The sequence below is a fragment of the Nomascus leucogenys genome, chromosome 20 (assembly GCF_006542625.1).
Source record: "Nomascus leucogenys isolate Asia chromosome 20, Asia_NLE_v1, whole genome shotgun sequence".
NCBI classification, from domain to species: Eukaryota; Metazoa; Chordata; class Mammalia; order Primates; family Hylobatidae; genus Nomascus; species Nomascus leucogenys.
The window spans coordinates 46256093-46272711 of record NC_044400.1 but is presented as its reverse complement, the minus strand read 5'-3'; the positions used below and the strand labels follow the sequence as shown (position 1 = coordinate 46272711).

Sequence of the window (16619 nt, the reverse complement as noted above, 5' to 3'; positions counted from 1 at the left end):
AATGGTATTTCAATGATAGAAATAAATTATGCTTTTTTAACCTTAGTATTTATAATGCAATTATTCTGACTTATTTCACATCATCATCCAGTTTAAATTCATCTTACACAAAAAATGTGTGAATGGGCTGAACACAGTGGCTCACGCCTGTAATCTCGGCACTTTGGGAGGCTGTGGCAGGCAGATTGCTTGAGCTCAGGAGTTTGAGACCAGCCTAGGGAGCATGGCAAAACCCTGTGTATACAAAAAATATAATTATTAGCTGAGCATGGTGGCACACGCCTGTGGTCCCACCTATTAGGAGGCTGAGGTGGGAGGATCACCTGAGCCCAGGGAGTTTGAGGCTGCAATAAGCTGTGATCATGCCACTGCACTCCAGTCTGGGAGACAGAGTGAGACCCTGTCTCAAAAAAAAAAAAAAAAAAAGCATAAACATATATGCAGCTTTTTTTGTTGCCATTCTGCCATTTTTTTGGAGTGTATGATATTTTTGGAGCATTATGATATCATGCTTATATAAAATATATTTAATATATTTAACTTCATTTGCAGGCTATTGAACTCTAGGAGTTGCCTTATGAATACCATTCTGGGACTTTGAGGATTTTCCTAAGTACTTTCTGTCTGTTCAGTACTGGGAATAATAATATAAAATAAATAGTAAGAGGATAGTACTATCTATAGCGTTGAAAACACTGACAGAGAAATGGACTTTGCCTTCAGAAAGGTATTAACCTCAAAAGGTTAAGTAGTCCTAGAACTTGGAAACATTTTTTTTCCTTTTTCTTTTTTCTTTTTTTTGAGTCTTGCAGAATTAGCTAGAATGGAAACCCATATCTGAATGCACTAAAATAATTAGGAGCCAAGGACTCTTTACCCTGGGATTGGTGCTCTTGCCCTGGCCCTAATGCCTTTCCTTTCAAAATAGAAACCAGACCAAACCAAACAAAAATGTCTCACACTCCTCAAACTCCATTCTAATTAGCAACATTGAGAATTTATCTTTCAGGCAGGTCATCACCAGACACTGAAAAGTCTAACTTCTTAGGCAGGGACTGAGAGGAAAGTCTAGTGGGTGGAATGTGTTACTTGGCCCCAGGCCCAGCTCATATTTTCCATGAGCAAACACCACCTTAGCTAAGGGTGAATGCCTCTGGAGGTGGCCTCCCTCAATTTAGGAGACTTTTTTTTTTTTTTAAGTACAATCAAATTTTGAGAACCTAAATAATTTCATTACAAAGAACTTTACATTTCCTTTTAACAAGCATTTACAGAAAAACTACTATGAGGTCGGGCGCAGTGGCTCACGCCTATAATCCTAACACTTTGGGAGGCCAAGGCACGCAGATCAGTTGAGGCCAGGAGTTCAAGACAAGCCTAGCCAACATGTCGAAAACCCATCTCTACTAAAAATACAAAAATTAGCCGAGCCTGATGGTGCATGCCTGTAATCCCAACTACGTGAGAGGCTGAGGCAAGAGAATCACTTGACCTAGGAGCGGGAGGTTGCAGTGAGCCGAGATCACGCCACTGCATTCCAGCCCCAGTGACAGTGAGACCCTGTCACAAACAAACAAACAAAAACGAAAAAGAAAACCTGCTATGATAGTTAGATTTCTTTGGATGCAACTATCAAGAAACAACTCAAGTTAGCTTAGGCCAAAAAAAGGAGAGATTTATTATAAGAATATAGGGGTGTTTCGAAGAAACCAAGGAGAGAGATCTAGCCGGCCCCCGGAAAGACCAGAAACAAGTTGTTGAGAGCCCAGACATTATTTTCTCTCCATCTGTCCAATATCTCTTCTCTGCTTGTTTCTTCTCTCTCGAGCAGCTTCCTCTGCTACCCTGGCCTGACGTAGAATATAGCTGCCTCCAACTCCTGAGTTAATCCTATACAAGCTCAGCAGCACAAAGAAACTGAGAATCGCAAATCTTTTATATTTTTACTTAAATGCTGTTTATTTTTACACAGCAAATATAATTTTTTTAAGAGATGGGGTCTTGCTCTGTTGCCCAGGCTGGATGCTCAAGCCATCCTCTCACCTCAGCCTCCAAAGTAACTGGAACTAGAGGCACACACCACTGTGCTCAGCTAATTAAAATTTTCTTCTTTCTTTTCTTTTCTTTTTCTTAAGACCAGGCACAGTGGCTCATGCTTGTAATCCCAGCACTTGTGGGAGGCCGTGGCAGGCAGATCACTTGAGGTCAGGAGTTCGAGACCAGCCTGATCAATATGGTGAGACCTCATCTCTACTAAAAATACCAAAATTAGCTGGGTGTGGTGGTGCGTGCCTGTAACTCGAGCTACTCTGGAGGCTGAGGCAGGAGAATCACTTGAACTCAGGAGGGGTTGAACTTGGGAGGTGGAGGTTGCAGTGAGATTAGATTGTGCTACTGCACTCCAGCCTGGGCAACAAAGTGAGACTCTGTCTCAAATTAAAAAAAAAAAAAATTGGGGCTTGGCGTGGTGGCTCACGCCTATAATCTCAGCACTTTGGGAGGCCAAGGTAGGCAGATCACTGGAGGTCAGGAGTTTAAGACCAGCCTGGGCAACATGGTGAAACCCCGTTCTATACTAAAAATACAAAAATTAGGGCCGGGTGCAGTGGCTCATGCCTGTAATGCCAGCACTTTGGGAGGCTGAGGTGGGCGGATCACCTGAGGTCAGGAGTTTGAGACCAGCCCGGCCAACATGGAGAAACTCTGTCTCTACTAAAAATACAAAATTAGCCAGGCGTGGTGGTGCATGTCTGTAATCCCAGCTACTTGGGAGGCAGGAGAATCGCTTGAGCATGGGAGGTGGAGGTTGCAGTGAGCCGAGATCATGCCATTGCACTCCAGCCTGGGCAACAAGAGCAAAACTCCGTCTCAAAAAACAAAACAAAACAAAACAAAAATTAGCCTGGCATGGTGGCAGGCACCTGTAATCCCAGCTACTCTGGAGGCTGAGGAAGGAAGAATTGCTTGAACCTAGGAGGTGGAGGTTGCAGTGAGCTGAGACGTGCCATTGCACTCCAGCCTGGGTGACAGAGCGTGACTCCGTTTAAAAAAAAAAAATTAGCTTGGTGTAGTGGCGTGTGCCTGTAATCCTAACTACTTGGGAGGCTGAGGCAGGAGAATCACTTGAACTCGAGGGGCGGAGGTTGCAGTGAGCTGAGATTGTGCCACTGCACGCCAGCCTGGGTGACAGAGCGAGGCTCCATCTCAAAAAAAAAAAAAAAAAAAAAAAAAAGGACGGGTGCAGTGGCTCACACCTGTAATCCCAGCACTTTGGGAGGCCGAGGCAGGTGGGTCACCTGAGGTCAGGAGTTCGAGACTAGCCTGGCCAACATATCGAAACGCTGTCTCTACTAAAAATACAAAAATTAGCTGGGTGTGGTGGTGCACATCTGTAATCCCAGCTACTCGGAAGGCTGAGACAGGAAAATCCCTTGAACCCAGGAGGTGGAGGTTGCAGTGAGCCGAGATTGCGCCACTGCTCTCCAGCCTGAGTGACACAGTGATACTGTCTCAAAAAAAAAAAAAAAAAAAAATTGGTACATTAGCCCGGCATGGTGGTTTGTGTTTGTAGTCCCGGCTACTTGGGAGGCTGAGGCAGGAGGATAGCTTGAGCCCTAGAAGTTAGGCTGTAATGAGCTGACATCGTGCCACTGCACTCTAGTTTGGGCAACAGAGCAAGACCTTGTCATGAAAAATAAATAAATATATAAAATTGGTTCAGCGAAAAGTCTCTTCATCCTCTTTCCTCCAGCCACCATTTGCTTTCTCAAAAGCAATTAATGGAGCAGTATGTTCTATCTTCTTCTTGAGATATTCTATGTATATGTGATAAAATCCACCCATCCATCCATCCATCCATCCATCCATCATCATATCTACCTACCTACCTATCTATATTTAACTATCTTTTCCTCCTCTCCATTTTTTTTACACTAATGGCAGCATACCATACACACACTGAGCAATATATCTTGGAGATGGTGCAGTATGAACATTTAGAGTGCCATCATTCTTTTATATTGTGGCATTCTGCTCTTTTCGTGTAACATACTGCATTTAACCAGCTCCCTGTAGATGGGCATTTAGGTTTTTCCCCCATCTTTTGCTATATTACAAACAATGCTGCACATATGTAATTTAAAAATATGCTTAAGAGTAATTTGTATTTCTTTTTCTGTGAGCAGTCTTTTTTATATTGTGTCCGGTTTTTTACTATTGGGTTGTTAGTCTTTTCCTTATTGATTTCTACGTTTGTATATTACAGAAATCAGCCCTTTGTCTCCGATGTGAATTGCATTTTTTTCTTGTTTATTATTTGTATTTAGATTTTACTAATGATCTTTGTCCCAATTCTAAAATTTCCCTGAAGAGACTAATTGGATTAAAACACCCACTCTTGGTTAACTGTGGTGAAGGAAGTAGAGTGATTTTTCAAAACCCTGGAGTCTGGTCCTGTAGAATTGGGGGAAGAGGGTACAACTGACTAGGAAATTGTAAGCTAGGAAGGTACCCTAAAAGGAGTTTAGTACATTTCAATGTGTAAGGAATGTTTTCTAGTTACTGTGGATACGTATTTTGTCTAGGGGAAGAGAGTTCACAGTTTTAGCAAAGATACAGACCAACAAATAATCATCACTGCAATTAAGAGAAGTATATAGACATTGCTGTGGGCATACAAGAAATCATTCGCTTTGGGGGGCCAAGGTGGGAGGATCACTTGAGCCCAGGAGTTTGAGACCAGCCTGGCCAACATGGTGAAACCCTGTCTCTATGAAAATACAAAAAAATAGCCAGATGTGGTGGTACACGCCTGTAATCCTAGCTACTTGGGAGGCTGAGGCAGAATTGCTTGAACCTGGGAGATGGAGGTTGCAGTGAGCCAAGATCATGCCACGGCCCTCCAGCCTGGGTGACTCTCAAAAAAATAAAAAATAATAAATAAATAAATAAATAAACCGTTCTATTTGGGGCATCTAGAAAAACTTTACAGGATAAAAGGGCATTTGGGTTGGGTTGTAAAACACAAATGAAAGTGAATGACTAGGTTAGCCAATGGTTCAACATCCCTGGAAAGGATGTATTGTGAAGTGTGTGATCATCTCAAATAAAGGAGTAATATAACTGACAGAAGGATGTTAGCAGGTATGGTTACAGGATGTATAGTTTCCCTATTGGCAAGTGATATGAAAACTTGGCTGGGTGCGGTGGCTCATGCCTGTAATCCCAGCACTTTGGGGGGCCGAGGTCGGTGGATCACCTGAGATCAGGAGTTGGAGATCAGCCTGACTAACATGGTGAAACCCCGTCTCTACTAAAAATGCAAAAATTAGCTGGGAGTAGTAGCAGGCGCCTGTAATCCCAACTACTTGGGAGGCTGAGGCAGGAGAATCGCTTGAACCCGGGAGGTGGAGGTTGCAGTGAGCAGAGATCGCGCCACTGCACTCCAGCCTGGGTGACAGAGCTAGACTCCGTATTAAAAAAAAGAAAAAGAAAAGAAAACTTAACAGTTACATAAAGCTGGAGCCCCCACAACATGCTTACAGACAAGAGGTATGGCTTCCCGTAAAGTTTCTCACAAAGACACAGAATTGTTGTTGCTATCACACTCAAAGAAGGAGGATTATCCCGGGAATGAGGAAGCTATCCTTGGCATTATCTAGACTTTTTTTTTTTAATACTGTTTTTGCCAATCCCATCTCCACCCTTTCTTGTCAAGTTTGGAGACTCTGCCTCATGCCTGCCCATTCATGTACAGAGAAACTGGATAAAACAAAGGTCAATTTCTTAAGAGCATTTCTCAGGAGACCTACATTTCAGGCTTATTTGAGGTCATTTTTGCAGGAGTGGCAGCATTTGGAAGCAGAGGTGAGGGGGTTTGGATTTCATCTTCAAATATGTAGACAAGTGTTTCCTCCAAAATGTGATATAAAATCACATGTCCTGGGATATTCTCTATGAATAAAGGATTTGCAGTCAAATAAGTTTGGAAATATTTACTAGTATATCCTTTTCTTAGAGTTCCTAGGCACATTGGCATATTAAAAGCTCTGAGAATTTATTCAAAGAAAAAACAGAGGCAATGAGAAGCCCTTCAGTTTAAAAGCAATGCATAACTATTTATCCCTATTGAGAAAAGCTAGTAGAAATTAGAGGAGCTGTGAAGTTTGTGAGAGGAGAGAGACACAATCAGATTTGGTTTTTCATAAGTTTTCACTCAGACTGGAATTCCATTGTTCTTTATGTTTAGAAGTTATCTTTTTTTTCTTTTTTTTTTCCTTTTTTTTTTGGAGACAATGTCTCACTCTGTTGTCCAGGCTGGAGTGCAGTGGTACAGTCTTGGCTCACTGCAGCCTTCACCTCCCAGACCCAGGTGATCCTCCCACCTCAGCCTCCTGAGCAGCAGGGACTACAGGCACGTGCCACCATGCCCAGCTAATTTTTGCATTTGTTGTAGAGATGGAGTTTCACCATGTTGTCCAGCCTGCAAAAGTTATCTTCTTTTGGTAGATATTCTTTTTTTTTTTGAGACGGAGTCTTGCTCTGTCCCCCAGGCTGGAGTGCAGTGGCACGATCTCAGCTCACTGCCAGCTCCGCCTCCCGGGTTCACGCCATTCTCCTGCCTCAGCCTCCCAAGTAGCTGGGACTACAGGCGCCCGCCAACACGTCCGGCTAATTTTTTGTATTTTTTTTTTAGTAGAGACGGGGTTTCACCGTGTTAGCCAGGATGGTTTCGATCTCCTGACCTCGTGATCCGCCCGCCTCGGCCTCCCAAAGTGCTGGGATTACAGGCTTGAGCCACCGTGCCCGGCCTTTTGGTAGATTTTCTTAGTACCCTATTGCTTCCTTTAGGATATTTGTTTCCTTATTATTATTTTAACAGCCTTTATGCTTGCCTTTTTTTTTTTCTTTTTTTTTGAGACAAGGTCTCACTCTGTCGTCCAGGCTGGAGTGCAGTAGCGCGATCTCAGCTCACTGCAACCTCTGCCTCCTGGGCTCAAGGGATCCTCCCACTTCAGCCTCCCAAGTAGCTGAGACTGTAGGTCCATACCACCACACCTAGCTAATTTTTGTAGAGATGGAGTTTCCCCATGCTGTCCAGGATGGCACCTTTTATAGATAAATAATTGCACTAAGAAAATTACATTTTCTTTTTGATTGAGTCCACTAATATCTGTAATAACTACTATTTATTAAGCCTCTACTTTTATGTACATTTATTATTTTAATTAATCAGAATGTAGCTTTTATGAATGCCATTTGAGAGATGAGAAAACTGAGTATTTGAGAGTTTAAGTAATTTTCCCAAGGTCAGAGCTTGACGCACCCTGGGTTGAGTGTGGTAAAGCAATCTTACATAAAGGCAAAACCCATTGATATTTATTTACTTTAGATAATGGCAATATTATCTACTATTCGGTTTCCACTAAATTTAAAATGGAAAAACACAATAATTCCAGCATATGTTGGTCCTACTTTCTTTTAGTTAAGTTCTTGCAACAATACTATTCTTTTTTTTTTTTTGAGACGGAGTCTCACTCTGTCACCCAGGCTGGAGTGCAATGGCACGATCTTGGCTCACTGCAACCTCCACCTCCCAGGTTCAAGCCATTCTCCTGCCTCAGGCTCCTGAGTAGCTGGGACTACAGGCAAGAGCCACCACACTCGGCTAATTTTTGTATTTTTGGTAGAAACCGGGTTTCAGCATGTTAGCCAGGCTGGTCTCAATCTCCTGACCTCATGATCCGCCGCTTTGGCCTCCCAAAGTGCTGGGATTACAGGTGTGAGCCACTGCGTCTGGTCAACAGTACTATTCTTAGTTGGGAATAAAAACAGTGTATTAGCCATTATGTAGAAGAGGAAAAAATCTTGACACAGATTTTCTTGATTTGCCATATGTTTTGTCATAGAGTGATGCTCACTTATTCTTTCACTCAGTAAACATTCATGGAGTGTTTATATTGTACAAGGCTGGGAGTTTGACAATGAGGAATACAACGCTGAATGGGAAACTTCAAGGCATTGATGACCTAGTAAGGGAGATTATAAACACATGAATAATTAAGCGGAATGCTTCAAGTCATAATCCAAGTATAGGAATACAAAGGTGGCATAGATTATTAATACTTTTGGTTGGAAGGAAATCATCCCTATGTTCTAAACATAAACACAGACAATCATGTTTAGAATTTAGCTGTTACATAGACCGAAGTTGGACTTAGGTAAATATAAAAGGTTTACTTTTGACTTGGCAGTTTTTTTTTTGTTTTTTTTTTACAAAAATCCAAGACATTTCCGAAAATATAAACTTCAGTCTTTCCTTAAAGGTAAGTTTTTAATCTAAAATGCCAGGATTCACTTTAACTTATTAAGTAGTAGACATTTTACCATTCCTCAGATTTATCTGGCATTTTAGATATATTGTCACATAATTCTAACACGACCAATTGTAATAAAACCAACTGGAAGACTGAAGAGAGTGTGAGCAGGAGTGGCACCCACAGGATAGTCAATAATTCTTTTTTTGAGATGGAGTCTTGCTCTGTTGCCCAGGCTGGAGTGCAGTGCTGCAATCTCGGCTCACTGCAACCTCAGCCTCCCCAGTTCAAGCGATTCTCTTGCCTCAGCCTCCCGAGTAGCTGGGACCATAGGTGTACGCCACCACGCCCAGCTACTTTTTGCATTTTTAGTAGAGATGCGGTTTCACTATGTTGGCTAGGATGGTCTCAATTTCCTGGCCTCGTGATCCGATCCGTCTGCCTCGGCCTCCCAAAGTGCTGGGATTACAGGCGTGAGCCACTGTGCCAGGCCCTAATTCTTAAGTGTCTTCTTTGAAATTTAAAGAGACACGGCCCGGCGCAGTGGCTCACACCTGTAATTCCAGCACTTTGGGAGGCCGAGGTGGGAGGATCACCTGAGGTCAGGAGTTAGAGGCCAGCCTGGACAACATAGAGAAACCCTTCCTCTACTAAAAATACAAAAATTTAGGCCGGGCGCGGTGGCTCACGCTTGTAATCCCAGCCCTTTGGGAGGCCGAGGCGGGCGGATCACGAGGTCAGGAGATCGAGACCACGGTGAAACCCCGTCTCTACTAAAAATACAAAAAAATTAGCCGGGCGTGGTGGCGGGCGCCTGTAGTCCCAGCTACTCGGAGAGGCTGAGGCAGGAGAATGGCATGAACCCGGGAGGCGGAGCTTGCAGTGAGCCGAGATTGCGCCACTGCACTCCAGCCTGGGCGACAGAGCGAGACTCCGCCTCAAAAAACAAAAAACAAAACAAAAAAAAACTAAAAATACAAAAATTTGCTGGGTTTGGTGGCGGACGCCTGCAATTCCCGCTATTCGGGGGGGCTGAGGCACAAGAATCGATTGAACCCTGGAGGCATTAAGTTGAAGTGAGCTGAGATTTTGCCACTGCACTCCAGCCTGGGCAACAGAGCAACTGTAGTCACCCAAAAAAAAAAAAAAAATAAATTTAAAGGGACATGAACTTCAATGAGAACGAGCATGATAAACAAAGCCTTTATCCCAGATACTAATCTAATGCTGATTGATGCTTCACCCTTTAAAAGACGTGTTGTACTTTTCCCATTGGCTTAGAATTTGAACCAATAAGAAACGAGGAAATCTTTATAAATATTCACAACCGAAGGCTGATATTGCGAATGTTGAGTGAAGATTGCTTTGTTCTTCATTCCAGTCTCACTTTCAGAACTTCATGGTATTGATGTTCTTCTTATTGCCATAGTAAACAAACTTTAAAAACATTCAGCTTTGGTGTTGTCTTTGTGGCTCGAAATATATTTTCCAATGTTAAGAAGAGTTTATTTCTTATTGTTCTGACTTAAGATTTGATGAATCCTTAACAGATGTTCAAAGGAAAATAATTTAAATGCTTGTTTTTATTATCATGGTGAACATATTTCAAAAACAAAATATTAATTTCCTCGACATCTTTCAAGTTTATAATTACTAGGGTTCTTTCACTTCTAAAGTGGCATATATTACAGTTTTTAGTCTCTTATAATGGCTGTTTAGAGGCAGAGTTAATGTTAGGTTCTCAGCAACAGCTATTTATCTCTTGAAATTCTGGGTTATTACAATTTTTTGTCTTTGAAATTTAATAAAAGCATTAAGGGGTTTTTGTATAGTGATTTTTTTTTTTAAGGATCAACATGAAGTCTGTGATTTAACATTGGGACTCGAGACCTCTTATAAATACAAAATTCATACGAAAGGAAAAATTCCCCTATTTTTCTATGTGGATGGTTTCATCAGAAAATTTACCATCTTGAGTTCTCTCCTTATATATTACTGGTTTCTTGAAAAAGCACTAGAACGTTCTCATTGTGAATAAGTGTTCCAGTTAGACCTAAACGACAAAAACCATTTGCACTTGCCCCAAATTTACACTGTTTAAAGCAACTGCCATAACAACCAACAATGTCTCTTCGATGCAAAGGGACACTTTGTTATGAGGTTATTTCGCTTCTCTATTCTGGAAAAAACCACCGCACGTGGAATGAAAAGTAATTGCAAAGGGAGGGGACGGAGGAAGTAAAAAACAGGCAAAACCACAACCACTACCATCACCACCACCACCAGCCGGAAAGCAAAGGTGAAAAATTGGCGTACCCTGAAAACACTAAACATTTCACATCAGAACCCAGAACAAATAAACCAGGGAAAGCAGAGTTGAGAGCAAAAAAAATGGTGCAGGCTTGGGGACGGACTTATACTACAGCGGTCGCAAGAGGGAAAACTACGTCTTTGCCTTTTCTTGGCACCCGAAAACTCAAGCTCGAACTAGGGGCAAAGGCCAGCGGCTGCGGTTCCACCGGCTAAGGCGCACACATTCCCCGAGCTCAGACCGCACGCTGGCAAGGCCGATGGGGCTGGGCGGCCTCCCTCCACCCCGTGGCAGTCGCCGACCCCTTTGTCTCCCCGTGGGGCTCCGAGGCTGCGCGCCCGGAAGCCCCCCGCAGGAGGGCCGCGCGCGAGAAGGCGGGTTCCCGTGCCCGCCGCAGCGGCCACAGCCCCAGTCAGGCAATGCCGAGGCCGGTCGCTCGCCTCGCCGTCCCTCCCAACTTGCAGCCTGGACCCCGCGCGCGTCAGGGCTCGCCCCAGCTCTGCTTTCCTCTCTCCCCTGACCCCGCGAGGCCGACCTTGTGTTTGTTTTATTTTTTGGGGCTCGGGAGAGTGCCGAGGGCTATAAACAGCTGTGGTTTACCGCGCCGCTTATTTTGGCAAAAATTCCGGGCCTGTTGCAACGTTCCCCAGCGCCAAACAGCTCCCGCCTTCCCCCCCAGCGGAACCCGACACTCGAAGAGTGGCTTGCTCCTCCAGGGACCCCCTGATAAAAAAAAGTGGGGACCACGGCCGGCTCTCGGGCGAGCCTTGGGGGGTGGGCGACCGGAAGCCGCCGAACCGGCCGGGCAGGGCTTGCTCTCCAACGGGAGCGGGAGAGGTGGGAGCGCCCGCGGGCTCAAGTCCCCCGGGCCGCCGCGCCGAGGCGGAGCTCGGGGACGAAGCAGAGGTCGTGGCGGACAGCTGGCGGGCTTGGGGGGGCGGTGGGCGGCGATCCACCTGGGCGACGTGGCAGCCATTGCCGGCGCCTCGAGACCCCTCCCCACCCGGCCGCCCACCCGCCCTCTCGCGGCGGGCTTCTGCGCGGCTGCTCTTCCCCGGCCGGACGGAGAGCGGCAGTGTCTCCCCGCCAGGCGCGCTCGCCGCGTCTTCCCCGCGGCCGCAGCTGCTTGCTAGCCCTGCGCGGCGCGGGAGAGCGCAGTGGCGCCGGCGGGAAAGGGTTGCGGACCTGCGGCGCCGCGTTGTGCGTTCGACGACGCGGCCCCGTCTTCGACGCCCTCTGCCCGCTCCAGAAACAGGTAAAGGCGGTGGGTGGGAGGCAGGGAGGCGGGTCCGAGGTGAGGGCCCTGGAGGCTAGGGGTCCCGGGGCGCCGAGCCGAAGCGGAGGGCCTGAAGCAGCGGCGGGCGGCGCGGCGAGTGAACCCCCAAGCCCTGAATGTGGGGCCCGGCGCGGGCCGCCTCCGATCCGACCCGCGGGCCCGGCTGCCCGGACGGAAGGGAAGTGAGGCGTCGGCGAGAGGCGGGCCCTGGCGCTCAGCCCGAGGCCGGGCGAAGGCGGGGGCCGCGGCCGCTTCCTTGGCCTCCGAGTGCCTGGCGGGCCTCCAGGCCCCAGACACACCCCTCTTGACCCCCCGAGGTTTCCTCCCAGATCTGTTCCCGCCAGGACCTGACCTTGCGCCCCTCCAGGCGCCTTAGGTGTTTGCCAAGCGGAGCCTTCTGGGAACTTCAGGCCACCTTCTTGAGCACATAGTCCTAGCAAAGCCGTTTATTTACTCAATTCAAGTCCAGACACACAGCCACTCACACGTTCGGATTTTGGAGACTGCGGGGAGACTTTTCCCTCCCCGGCTTTTGTGTGTCTTTGGCCCTCTTCCCGCCTCCCCTGCCCCCATCTGCAACTTTGACCCTCACTGGGACCTTTCTAGAGCCCCTCTCTCATCTGGACCCTCTCTAAGCCGTCCGTTTGGAAATTCGTCCTCAATAGAGTGAGTCATCTTAGCGGGGGCACAGTTTATCCCTCGTGCGTTTTTGGTTAAAATAGTTTTGTTTTTTTTTTCCCTCCGAAAGAGAGCTAGAGTAATAGAATGTAGATGACAGGTCAGTGTCAGTGTTGGCTTCAAAGGCTCTTCCTTTCGGCGGCAGTCTTTGTAACTAGGATCTGATATTTGTGGCAGGACAGGTTTGTACACATTCTCGCCATGCAGTGGTTGTAATGTCTCCATGGCAGAGTTCTGGCTTGAAGGCAGGATTGGCTGCTTTTTCTACTCGACATTTTTGAGCCAATCAGCAAGGACTGCTTGCCTGGAGACTGGTTAACTCAGTAAAGGTGGCGATTGGTTGAGCTCCTAGAAGAAAATCCTGGATATGAACCTAGCCTCTCAGAAAACAATGACTGATTTGCAGCTGTATTAAAAAAATGTTTTCTTTTAATCCCAACATTAGCCTTTTCACTCCGTTTTTATTACTTCCAGTGTTTTTCTTTCAAACACCAGCTGTCTTTTGTAATTCGTTTTAACTCTCATCCTTTAATTTTAACTCAAAGACTTCTTACGCGCTTTAGGAAATGTAAACATCGTGCGTTCTGTGTTTTGATAAACGTGGTTCCATCTGCCTTTCTAACATTGTTTATTGCTGAAGGTCAGAAATAAACAGTTTTGAGTTTCGCTCCCAGGACCTTTATTACTTAAGTGCCGTGCTAGGATGGGGGGTTGGAGTGAGGGGCTGTAGTGGTGGACATGGTGGGAAGAATAGGAAATAAATGGCTGCTTTTTTGCAAGGAGGCTACAATTTAGTTAATGAAAAAAGACTGACCTGTAAAACAATAAAGAATAAAGCAGTAGAAACCAGCACGCATTAAATACGAATGCCAGTTTGTGTACTTGTTGACTTTAGTTGATTTGAAGGGGAGATAGAAGTACTGTATTTCGTAGAAAAAGTGGGCTTAAATTATGGTAGAGGCATGTTTTTTCCTTCATTAAAGTATATTAAAGTAGGCATAGTATCTTGTTTGTACACAGTAGAGGCTAAATATTATCACTGTAGTTGCATGTTTTTTTAATATTTATTTTAAATCTAAATACTGTTACATAGTTGCATCTTATTTTATTTATTTATTTTTTTGAGACAAGGTCTGGCCATATCGCCAAGGCTGGAGTGCAGTGGCACTATCTCAGCTCACTGCAACGTCTGCCTCCCGGGCTCAAGCCATCCTCCCACCTCATCCCCTAGAGTAGCTGGGACTAGAGGCGCAAGCCACTATGCCCGGCTAATTTTTGTATTTTTGGTAGAGAGGAGGTTTCGCCATGTTGCCCAGGCTGGTCTCAAACCCCTGAGCTCAAGCGATCCACCTGCCTTGGCCTCCGAAAGTGCTGGGATTACAGGAGTGACCACCACGCCCGCCTGGCTGTTTTAAAACGCTGATTATTTTCCTTTTAAAACCTCCCTTTTCATCATGATTAGCCATGATTATGCATGTCTTTTGATATGCAAAGCAGCAACAATTTATTAGTCAATGAATTTCAGAAAAATAGCTACCTACCTTCTTCGCTTTCCTTTCAGCTTTTTATATGCAAAATCATATTGTAAGTCTTGGGAAGAATCAGTTGTCTATTAAATGCCTTTAGAAGTAGTTTATGTTAGGAATTTAAGAAGAGATTGAGCATTTTTTATGTATGTATGTATGTATGTATGTATGTATGTATGTATGTATGTATTTCGAGACAGAGCCTCACTCTGTCGCCCAGGCTGGAGTGCAGCAGTGCTATCTTGTCTCAGCCTCTGGAGTAGCTGAGATTACAGGTGCTCAACACCACACCTGGCTAACTTCTGTATTTTTAGTAGGGATGGGTTTTTGCCATGTTGGTGAGGCTGGTCTGTACTCCTGGCCTCAAGTGATCCACCCGCCTAGGCCTCCCAAAGTGCTAGGATTACAGGTGTGAGCCACCCCACCTGGCCTTAGATTGAACACTTTTTTGATACCTACCTTGCTCGATATTGAGTAAGCATACATCAAACCATGTATCATTATCAACCTCATTGCCCTCGTCCTCATAGTAATGGTGTACGTGTATGTATACACACATGCACACCAGGTGCTGTTTTAAGCACTTTACATATGTGCTTGTATTTAATTCTTACAACTCTGAGATTTGCACTATTCTTACAGAGGAGGAGACAGAGACTGAGAAATATTAAGAAAGTTGCTGAAAGTTACCCGACTAGTGTGTGGGAGTGTTAATGTATGTATCAGGTAGGTTTCAGTCAGACTTAGATCTTTGTGACCCAAAAGCTTAATCTTTTTTTTTTTCTTTTTTTAAAAAGACACGGTCTCACTATGTTGCTCAGGCTGCTCTCGAACTCCTGGGCTCAAGCAATCTTCCTGCCTCAGCCTCTCAAGGTGCTGAGATTACAGGCGTGAGCCACTGTGCCTGCGCCTTGGGAAGAGTATTTTACTTTCTTACCTGAGAGCTTAAATCTCAGCATTGCCCTCCAGAAATTATTTTATTAGAACTGTACATCTAGATTGTGGTTAATCAGTTCTGTCTGAGCTCTCATACTTTATTTAATTTTTTTGAGATGGAGTCTTGCTCTGTTGCCCAGGCTGGAGTGCAATGGTGCCATCTTGGCTCTCTGCAACCCCTGCCTCCCGGGTGCAAGCAATTCTCCTGCCTCAGCCTCCCAAGTAGCTAGGATTACAGGTGCATACCACCACGCCCGGCTAATATTTTTATTTTTAGTAGTGACAGGGTTACACCTTGTTGGTCAGGCTGGTCTCGAACTCCTGACTTCAGGTGATCCACCTGCCTTGCCCTCCCAAAGTGCTGGGATTACAGGCGTGAGCCACTGTGCCTGGCCGTACATACTTTAAAAATTAAAAGAGCCTTTAATAAATTTATGTGGCTAAGTAGCTAGATTTTTTTTTTTTTTTTGAGACAGGGTCTCCCTCTGTTGCCCAGGTTGGAGTACAGTGGCACGATTATAGCTCACTGTAGCCTTGAATTCCTGGGCTCAAGGGATCCTCTTGCAATAGCTTCCCGAGTAGCTGGGAGTATAGGCACATACCACCATACCTGGCTCATTTTTAAAATTTTTTTGTAGAGACAAGGTCTCGCTGCGTTGCCTAGGCTGGTCACAAACTTGTGGGCTCAAGCAGTCTTCTCACTTCAACCTCCCAAGTTGCTAGGAATATGGGCCTGAGCCACCACGCCTGGTCTGTTTTTCTAAATGTGGATTGTGTGACCATATCCTTTGATCATGTATTGGCTGCTTTTCTTTTCTTCTTCTTTTTTTAAAATTTAAATTGAGATGGGGTGTTGCCATATTGCCCAGGCTGGTCTCAAACTTCTGGGCTCGAGTGATCTTCCCACCTCGGCCTCGTAAAGCCCTAGAATTACAGGTGTGAGCCACCATGCTCAGCTGGCTGTTTTTCTTAAAACTTTATACAAGCCCCGGATATAAGGTTATTAGTGTCTTTATTATTATTATTTTTTGTGGCGGAGTCTCGCTATGTTGCTCAGGCTGGAGTGCTGTGGCACAATCTCGGCTCAGTGCAACCTCTGCCTCCCAGGTTCAAACGATTCTCCTGCCTCAGCCTCCTGAGTAGCTGGGATTATAGGTGCCCACCGCCATGATCAGCTAATTTGCATATTTTCATTTCATTTCATTTCATTTATTTATTTATTTGTTTTTGAGATGGAGTCTCACTCTTGTTGCCTAGTCTGGAGTGCCATGGCATGATCCCAGCTCACTGCAACCTCTGCCTCCTGGGTTCAAGTGATTCTTCTGCCTCATCCTCCCAAGTAGCTGGGATTTAAGATGCGCACCACCACGCCTGGCTAATTTTTGTATTTTTAGTAGAGATGGGGTTTCACTACGTTGGCCAGGCTGGTCTCGAACTCCTAACCTCAGGTGATCCGCCCGCTTCGGCCTCCCGAAGTGCTGGGATTACAGGCTTGAGCCGCTGCGCCTGGCGTATTTTTTTTTTTTTTCTTTTTTGAGGTGGAGTTTTGCTCTTGTTGCCCAGGGTGGAGTGCAATG

General features: G+C 45.4%; 1 protein-coding gene across 2 annotated transcripts in view; it reads left to right on the top strand.

Moving 5' to 3' along the window:
* The first annotated feature begins 11700 nt into the window (after window positions 1-11700).
* N4BP2 (NEDD4 binding protein 2) overlaps window positions 11701-16619 on the top strand; it is a 94583-nt gene continuing 89664 nt past the window's right edge. Inside the window, exon 1 of one of the 2 annotated variants that reach the window (XM_003258604.3) lies at window positions 11701-11881. The gene's annotated coding sequence lies outside the window, so the exon portion shown is untranslated. The remainder of the gene's footprint in view (window positions 11882-16619) is intronic. The other variant, XM_004091649.2, reaches the window with a different exon arrangement.